The sequence below is a fragment of the Nannospalax galili genome, unplaced genomic scaffold, assembly GCF_000622305.1.
Source record: "Nannospalax galili isolate Female #2095 unplaced genomic scaffold, S.galili_v1.0 scaffold118, whole genome shotgun sequence".
In the NCBI taxonomy this organism is placed as follows: domain Eukaryota; kingdom Metazoa; phylum Chordata; class Mammalia; order Rodentia; family Spalacidae; genus Nannospalax; species Nannospalax galili.
The window spans coordinates 2,028-11,485 of NW_008340856.1; the positions used below are offsets into that span (position 1 = coordinate 2,028).

Genomic DNA, 9,458 nt, shown 5'->3' on the forward strand with positions numbered 1-9,458 from the left:
GGGCTCCTTGAACCAACCAAAATGTATCTTCGGTCCCCAACCCCGCCTTTGTCTAAAACCTATAAAAGGCTCCACTCTCCCTTACTCTGGGCTCTCACCACGGATCCGTTGAGTTGGTGAGGTCTGAGAGCCCGAGCTTAAGCCCGAATAAACCATAAACCTTTGCTTTTGCATTTTGGTGTGTTGGGTCCTTGGTGGTCTTTTTGGGGTCCATTGGATGGGGTACAACAAGTGCACCCATGTTGTGCAATGCCACTTCAGATTCCCTTGGAACTGGAATCAAGGACAGTTTGTAGCTGCCATGTTGGAGCTGGAACTCAAACCCAGGTCCTCTGCAAGAGTACTCAGTGCTCTTAATAACTGCTGAGCCATCTCTCCAGCCCTGGTTCTCTTTTTCTTTAAGGCTTGTAGCCCAGCTCCCCCACGAAGCCTTCTATGATTAGGTAGAGTCCTCTTATTTATTAGGTTTCTCTGTTTTTTTATTGTGGTTTTTTTTTTTTTTTTGAGACAAAGTCTAATACATCCTAGGTTGGCCTGGACCTCACTATGTAGACTGATGATGCTCCTGTTTTCACCCCCTAAGTGGTGAGGTGCCATGTGCTACTATACTCAGTTTATGTTGTGATGCGGGTCAGACCCAGGGCTTCATGCATGCTAGTCATCACTCACTGCAGTAACAGAGCTGAACAGTTACCTTATTAGGCTTCTTAAGTTCCCATGCTTACTTTGCCTTTTAAAAGATATTTATTTTATTTATTTATTTTCTCATTTCGGCAGTTTTTAATGACAGTCGCATCTAAGACCCAACCCTGCATCTTCTCACATTCTCTTCCTTGTATTTTCCCTTCTCCTTTCCTACGTGGCCAGATTTGGCTTTCCGTTCCAGGATCTTTTTGCAGTCCTTGTCCAGCTTTAGGCTGGTGATAACCACCTTGCTTACTCAGGTCCTCTGTAAGAGCAGTGCGTGCTCTTCACCGCTGATCCAGCTCCCCAGCTCCCCAGGTTTACTTTAAACCCTGCTTTTATATGTGAGCTCTGCAGGTTCAGTTGTGTTCTACAGCATTCTCTCCAAACTGAAACATTCTCTCCAGGAAGGAGGGGTGAAGCTCAAGAGACACAGGAGTAAACCTGCTTCACAAATCTGGGAAAACTGAAATCTACAAGATTAAGAAGGGTCCCTCCCCAAGGTTTTGGAAGCAGAAAACAACTGCTCAGGGAGAACACTTGGACCAGCTGAGTAACCAAGAGGAGATTCTTGAACCTATCAACTGCCTGTAAGGTGTACAGATAGCTCTAGGATGCAGCTTTCCCGAACTGTCATTCCTGTTGGGGTGGGCTTTTCAGCCATGTAGCTGCTCTTGAGTTGTCCCTGAGACTATAAGTAATCCCTCACCTATACTCCTGTAAGTAACCCCACTAAAAACTCATTGGTTCACCAAGTTGGACTTAGTAGAATCATTACTTTTGTCTGTTATGGGTTGCCTATTGGGGGTAAGTAGATGTGTATGTATTGCGTCTCCCCAGGGAAACATCTCACACAATTGGTAGAATGCTTATCCAACCCTGGGTTTGATCCTTCGCACCACATAAACCAGGCTTAGTGGCACTGGCCTATAATCCTAGCACTTGGGAGGTGGAGGCAGAAGAATAAGAAGTTCAAACTCATCCTTGACAATATATTTAGTTTGAGGTCAGCCTGGGCCACAACATGAGATCCTGTCTCAAAAACAAAAATACCTCCCCCTAACCAAAACCAAAACACTGTGACTTATTATTGAAATATAACAGATATACTAAAAGGGTACTCAGAGGCAGAAAGCAGGTGGAGGGGCGAGAGGGTGGAAGTAGGGAGGGGAAACAAGGTGGGCTGGAGAAAGGGAAGAACTGTGAATCCCTGGGCCCTAATCCTGCATCTACAGCCAGCTCTGGGCTGTGCTAAACTTCCAGGAGCAGTGGCCCCCAGAGGCTTTACCATGGAAGTCAAATTCCTCTTCCTCCAGAGTGTCCTTGGCCCATATAGCTGCCCTAGTCTTGTCCACTTCCATCCCCTCTTTTCCCATGTCCAGATGCAATTGCTACACCATCTGAATTGCTGACTTCCTAGCAATCTGATGCTGTTTTATATTTAATCATTTCACTTGCACTTAACATGAGAAGTCTTTTCATTACCATTGCAGCTGGGACTCAGCTTCTTACCAGCTTACCCAGTAGAATTGGCATTAAGAACAGCAATTGCCGAAAGAGTGATTTATTTTTCTATTTATTGTCACAATGATGTTCTTAGAACTGTAAGATTATGGCTGCTCATGTGCAGTAATTCTGCCATTACTTCTACAACCTGAGATCTTTAACGGCTTGTTCACACTATACCTAGGAAGGTCTACCCTGGTGAAATGCTGCTTGGAATGGGGCTGCTAAGGTGAGCAAAACCGCAACTTTCAACCTGTTGTGGGGGCAGGGCCTGGGACCTCCTACCCTTGCTCCCTTGCCTTTATTATGGGGTTAGGACATTCTATTCAAAAACAAGCTCCTGGCTCTCAGAGGATGTGGCAGACTGTTACCTCCTAGGCTGTCTCCCTGGTTCCCTTCTTTGCTACACTGCCTGAAGGTTGGGGATTGGAGGGTGGTGTCAGTATTCTCCCATGAATTTTTAGCTTCCTTCTATCTAGTCTCTCTACAACAATTTATTACACAGGTTCTATGTGTATACATGTAAAAAAAATTAAGCGTGGTGGCACACGCCTTTAATCCCAGCACTTGGGAGGCAGAGGCAGGGGGATCTCTGTGAATTCAAGCCCAGCCTGGTCTACATAGTGAGTTCCAGGACAGCTGGGGCTACAGGGAGACCCTATCTCAAAAAGACCCCCCCCCAAAAAAAAATTAAATTTCAAACTATATAGGCTTATGTAGGGCAGAGTTTGTCAAATTTCAACATATTCATAAGAAACTTTGGGAATCATTAAAATGCAGGTTCTAACTTATTGAGTCTGGTGTGGGGCCAGAGACTGCATATCTGAGGAAACTTTTCAGAATAAAGGCAAAGAGCAATGATTGAAAATGGAGTGCTTGATGGGGCTGGAGAGACGGCTCAGTGGTCAAGAGCACTGACTGCTCTTGTAGAGGACCCGGGTTCGATTCCCAGCACATACATGGCAGCTATAAACCATCCTTAACTCTAGTTCCAGGGGAATCCGAAGCCCTCTTCTGACCTCTGTGGCATTGCACGACATGAGTGCACTCACATACATGCAGGCAATACACTCATACACATAAAATAAAAATAATAAAATATAAAAAAATAGAAAATGGAGTGCTTGCTTAGGCAGCACATATACTAAAATTGGAACGATACAGAGAAGATTAGCATGGCGCCAGCGCAAGGACGACACGCAAATTCGTGAAGTGTTCCATATTTTTCCTCAAATAAACTCTTCCTTCTATTAAAAAAAAAAAAAAAAGGAAAACAACGCCCTTCACTCTTGTGCAATGTTTGTTCTTTTTGTTTTTGTTTCTGTTTTTCTTCTTTATGAGACAAGGTCTCACTGTGCAGCCCAGGCTAGCCTCATGTTCATGGCAATCTCCTGCTTCAGCCTCCTGAGTGCTGGGACTGTAGGTGTGAGCCACCAGGCCCAGTTTAGTTCTATTTTCTTTCACATTGAAAGTTCTGGTTTTGTTCACTGTAGCAACCCCATTCCAAGCAGCATTTGGCCAGAGCAAACCTTCAAAAGCATGGGATGAGCAAACTTTTCTCTACATACTTCTGTGTCATTTGACCTAATCTCACCCTTTGAGTACAGCTAAGGGGACTTTTCTGATGTTTTGTTCATGACAGTCGGGTGTAGGTCTGCAGCCTTCTATGTAGTCCTTAGCACCCCACAATTCTTGCCAGGCTTTGTTGAACTGAATTTGATTCACATAACAATGCAAATAATTTGGTCACTGTTTCAGCTGGTTAAGAACCCTGTGCTTCTGGGTTTTTCCCATGCACAGGATGAACCATGAAAAGTACTGATGAAATGGAGAACAAGGCAAAGCCAAAGCTCAAGTCCCACAAGGTGCTAGTCAAGGTCACTGGCCAACTGACATCACTTTGAATTGATTGAGTGGCACTTTCTGAGTCATCTAACAGCATTCCTAATGTTAAGGGGTCTTATTGAGGGGTGGTTACTTAGGGGATCCACCTGGTCTTCTCTGGGAAGAAGACAAAATGTGAAGACAGTGAGAGTGGAGAACTTGAAAGCCTATGGAGAAGCAACAGCAATGGAGAGAGAAAAAAAGGAAAAGGACAAACTTTATTAGAGCAGATAAACAGCTCCCACCAGGATAGGAGGGGCCCCAGAGCTGGGGTTTCATAGTATCCTGGGGTCCTCCCCTTTCCTAACTCTCTCCCCTTATTGGTCCTGCCTGGGTATCATCCCTTGGGTGGGCTCTTGTCTTCCCCTGAAGTAGTTAAAGAAACTCCATTTTGTCCTGGGCCAGTCCTGACTCCATTTTATGCCTGCCCATGCATGTTTTGCAATCACTAGCCTCCCCCAGCAACATAATAATCCTCACTGTGGTATATCCTAAGGACAGAAAGAATTGCAAATAATATTGATATTTTAATTCTGAAACTATAACCTACTAATGATAAATCAAAAAGTGGTTAATATTGGGGTTTTTTTTGGTCTTTTGGAGACAGGGTCTCCTTGTAGCCCTAGCTGTCCTGGAACTCACTATGTAGACCAGGCTGGCCTTGAACTCACAGAGATCCGCCTGCCCCTGCCTCCCAAGTACTGGGATTAAAGGCATGCGCCACCAAGCCTGGCTGGTTAGAACTTGGATTTTTAAGGTAAGATCAAAGAGAAATATAAAATCAAAGAAATCAAAACTCAGCAACTATAAAATTAGTGGGAAACCAGGGCTGGAGAGATGGCTCAGGGGTTAAGAGAATTGATTGCTCTTGAAGAGGATCCAGGTTCAATTCCCAGCATCCACATGGTAGCTAATGACCATCTGTAACTCCAGTTCCAGGGGATCTGACGTCTTTTTCTGACCTCTGTGGGCATTGCACAACATGGCTGCACTTATATGCATTCAGGTAATATACACATTAAAAAAAATTAGTGGAAAAATATTAGCATTATAAATTTTTCTAATTAAAAATGAAGCTTTGAGTTGGGGAGATGGCTCAGTTTATAAAGTGCCTGCCACATAAACATGAGGACCTGAGTTCAGATCCCTAGAATCCAGGTAAAAAGCAGGGTATGGTGGTATGTGCCTACACCCCTTGTCTTGGTAGGGAGGTGGAGTCAGGTGGATTTCTGAAACTAATTGGGCAGCCAGCCTTGCCAAATCAGTAAGCTTCGGGTTAAGTGAAGGACCTTGTCTCAAAAAATAAAAAGGTAGGGAGCAATTGAGAAAAGATACCCCACATTAACCTCAGGCCTCCACATATACACATTTGCTGAGACAGTGATTCCCTTTTTTTTTAAAAATGAGAATGATTCCTTTTATATGGATACCCAGAAAAGACAAATGTAACCAAAAGAGAGAGATATCAGATCAGTGGGGGCTGGAGAGATGGCTCAGCAGTTAAAAGCTCTTGCTGCTCTTCCATATCTGGTGGCTTACAGCTGCCTCTAACTCCAGGTCTAGAGAGTCTGAGGCCTTCTGGCCTCTTCAGGTATCAGCATACAGTCTCTCTCTCTCTCTCTCTCTCTCTCTCTCTCTCTCTCTCTCTCTCTTTCTCTCATAAAAAAATTTTTTTTTAAAAAGAAAGAAATCAGATCAGTGGTTGGATGGATGAAGAACGACTAGGAAGACAGAAGCACAAGAGATGATAACAAAGCTTTTCATTGCTGTGATTATCAAAACTCAACTGTAGCCAGGTGTGGTGGGAGGCAGAGGCAGGCAGAGCTCTGTGAGATCAAGGCCAGTCTGGTATCTACGTAGTGAGTTCCAGGCCAGCTCCGGCTACAGGGAGACCCTTTCTCAGAAAGACAAAAACCAAATGAAACCAAATCAAATCAAAACAAAACACCAAAACACACACACACACAAAACAAAACCCTCAAGTGTGCAATTGTATACTTAAAATGGATGCATTTGTTATATGTGCTAAATTATACCTCAATAAAGTGAATGAAGATGCAATTAGAAGAGGGTCAGAGAGTGAACACTTGTAATTCGAGCATTTAGGAGACTGAGACAGGAGAATCCGGAGTTTGAGGCTAGTCTATGTAGCAATGAATCCAACCAAAAAGATCCTAAAAAGACTGGGCATGGTAGTGCATACTACAATCCCAGCAGTCAGGATTTGAGCAAGACCTTGGTCTCAAAAAACAAACAAAAACTGTCATTGTAAGTCTAGGGATGTAACTCTGTTGTCCAGCACTTGCTTAGCATGTGTGAGGTCCTGGGTTTCATTCCTAGCACCAAGATAAAGAAAACCAAAAAAAAAAAAAAATGCAATTGGAGTAAAGAAAAAATAAAGGCAGGACAGGCAGGGAAGGTGTCACCTAGCAAAGCTGACAGAAGATTCTCTGAGGGAGAGAAAATTGACACTGAGACCTAAAGAGTGAAGAGTGAAAATGAATCAGTTGGGTGAGCAGGCAACAGAATTCTGTGGGAGGATGAACAGCAGCTATGACGGCCTTGCTCAGGGAAGAGTCAAGGAAAATTGTTTTTGCTGTTACAATATTTGAGCCGGGTGTGGTGGCACACACCTTTTACCCCAGGACTCAGGAGGCAGAGGCAGGTGGGTCTCTGTGAGTTCAAGGCCAGCCTGGTCTACATAGTGAGTTCCAGGCCAGCTGGGGCTACAGGGAGACCCTGTCTCAAAAAGACCAAAAAAAAAAAAAAAATTAAAAAAAGATATTTGAGATGTTTGAGCTGGCTTAGCAGAGAAAGGTGGACTCTGTGAGATCAAGGCCAGCCTGGTTTCGAGAGAGAGAGAGAGAGAGAGAGAGAGAGAGAGAGAGAGGCTTTTTTTAAAGTAACAGCATAAGTTCATTGAAGAACTGAGTAGCACTCTAGCAAGCATCCATGACTAACAATGAAGTACTCTCATCTGTTCCCCAGTGCAGGTCTTATAACGACCTCTTGATATGTAAGTCACTTATACAAGTCAGTGTTTGAGAATGCCTAAGACTAACAGTATTTCATGAGAATGACTAATTTCACATTGTCATTAATGAAGACTGTTACTCTGCCAAGAAGGGTGATTGTGAGAGGACAGTGCTATAGAGAAACTTCTGTAATAACTCCATCAGTCAAAATGACACAGACAATTCTTCCTTTGCATTTTAGCATTTTTAGATGCCTAGAATTTGAGGATCCTTGAGAAATGTGCTCCAAACCCTTATGGTAGGAAAGTTTAACTAAGAGTATTAGATCATGGAGAAGATTGATTAATGAGGGCCTGGTCCTTACCAAGAGTATTCCGATTAAGACTCTTGGTTTCAAGTAACAGAAGATGATATAAGATAAAAATACATAGGGTATTGATTTAAGAAATTTATGTTAATGTTTACAGGGGAAACCCACAGAACCCAGACAGGTACTTAATTCACACCAGGAAGAACAGAAACAAGAAAAGCTCTGAGCCACCACACCTGGTTTATGTGGTGGTGGGGATTGAACTTGCTGTGATACCTTACAAAAACAATTTAAGGAAGGACTGGTTTATTCTGGTTCACAGTTAGTGGGTACAGTCCATCATGGCATGGATGGCAAGAGTATGTAGGCAAAATACCCAGATACATAAAAATAAGACAGGCGTGGTGGCCCACGCCTTTAATCCCAGCACTCGGGAGGCGGAGGTAGGCAGATCTCTGTGAGTTCAAGGCCGGCCTGGTCTACATAGTGAGTTCCAGGACAGCTAGGGCTACAGGGAGACCCTGTCTCAAAAAGACCCCCCCCCAATTTTTTTTTATAAGTTCAGGCTCTTTTTCTCTTATTGCCAATGCTGGAACTGAACCCAAGGGCTTCCCCTATGCTAAGCAAGCACTCTATCACCAAACTACATCCCAATTTTCTGTTGTTTTTTAAAGATGTGTGTTTTTGGATAAATTTCCTCATCATCCAAACCAATCAATTCATCTCTCTCTCTCTCTCTCTCTCTCTCTCTCTCTCTCTCTCTCTCGCTCTCTCCTTCTCTACCCCTCTCTGCCTCTCTCTCTCTCTTGCTCTCTCCTTCTCTACCCCTCTCTCTCTCTGCCTTTATTTCCATGTTTCCCAAATAAAGCTGGCTGAGTTGGTTGCTTTTGTGTAATTAGTCAAAATCTTAGAAATCTGACTCCTTTGGTTCTTCCTTGGCCTCAGCTTTGGCTGGGACTGCACCAGAAGCAGGAGCAGCATGGTAGTAGTAGCCATGGGCAGCAGCCACCAATGTAGATGGTTGGTTAAGAGGGCCTTGACCTTTTCAGCAAGTGGGAAGGTGTGCCGTCTGCACAAGGCCAGGACCTGCTTGCTTGCAAACGCTGGCAACATTGAGGACATTCTCCAGGAAGGAAGAATGGTTTCTTCTGTGATATCAAGCACTTTGGGGCTGTAGATTCAGCAAACACCTGTTGGATGATCAGACCAAAGGAAGAGGGGGGAGATAGTGTATTCAGTATATTCGGAATATGGCTTTGCTGGCTCCACTTTGTCTCCAATCCCTTTTGTTTTTTTTTTGGAGGGGGTTGAGACAGGTTATCCTTGTAGCCCTAGGATATGGAACAAGACCAGGCTGGCCTTGATCTCAGAGATCCATTTGACTGTGCTGAGATTAGAGGGGTCTGGGGTGTTCTCCAGTCTTTATTGACTGCACATCACTCATAATTTCAAAGGTGTCTCTAGAGATCTTAGAGGTGATGCCTAAGGACAACTTTTTAGGGCCCCATCCCAGTGCTTTGGGCTGCCACAGTGGCTGCACAAGGGGCAGTAGCATTCTAATCTCATTGAAGTCTTCCTTGATGAACACAAAGCTCATATTCCCTCAGATATGAGGCAATTTTCTTCAGAGTTGTGTTGTTTCCCCTCAGGCGGCCTTGTGCTTCGTGATGCTCTTGCCCATCGGCATTATAGCTGTCCTTTGGAGGGACATGTGGACTCCCTGCATCTGCTTGGAGCCTACACTGCTCCTACAATAAAGCATTTTTGGATGATTATCCAAAGGTTGGATGATCTTAAGTAATTGGACTTCCAGATTGCCCTGTCTTCTGTGGGCATCATGGCAGTTCATCAGGGGCTTTAAGAGCATTGGCTTCTCGTGCAGAGGACCCAGGTTCGTTTCCTAGCACCCACATGGAGGCTAATAGTCTTTAACTCCAGTTCCAGGGGAATCTGACTCCCTCTTCTGACCTCTGCAGGCATTTCACAACATAAGTGCACTTACATATACGCGGGCATAACACTCATACACATAAAAAAAATTAAAAGACATTGTCACTCTAATGAGGATGCCTGATGAGAGAGGGCCTCATACTCCAAAT

The 9,458-nt window shown here is 44.1% G+C and overlaps 1 non-coding gene across 1 annotated transcript; it reads left to right on the plus strand.

Moving 5' to 3' along the window:
• Window positions 1-3,310: 3,310 nt before the first annotated feature.
• On the plus strand, window positions 3,311-3,417 carry LOC115070846. Its single transcript, XR_003849965.1, has one exon. It is a non-coding gene; the product is annotated as a U6 spliceosomal RNA (small nuclear RNA).
• The last annotated feature ends 6,041 nt before the right edge of the window (window positions 3,418-9,458 follow it).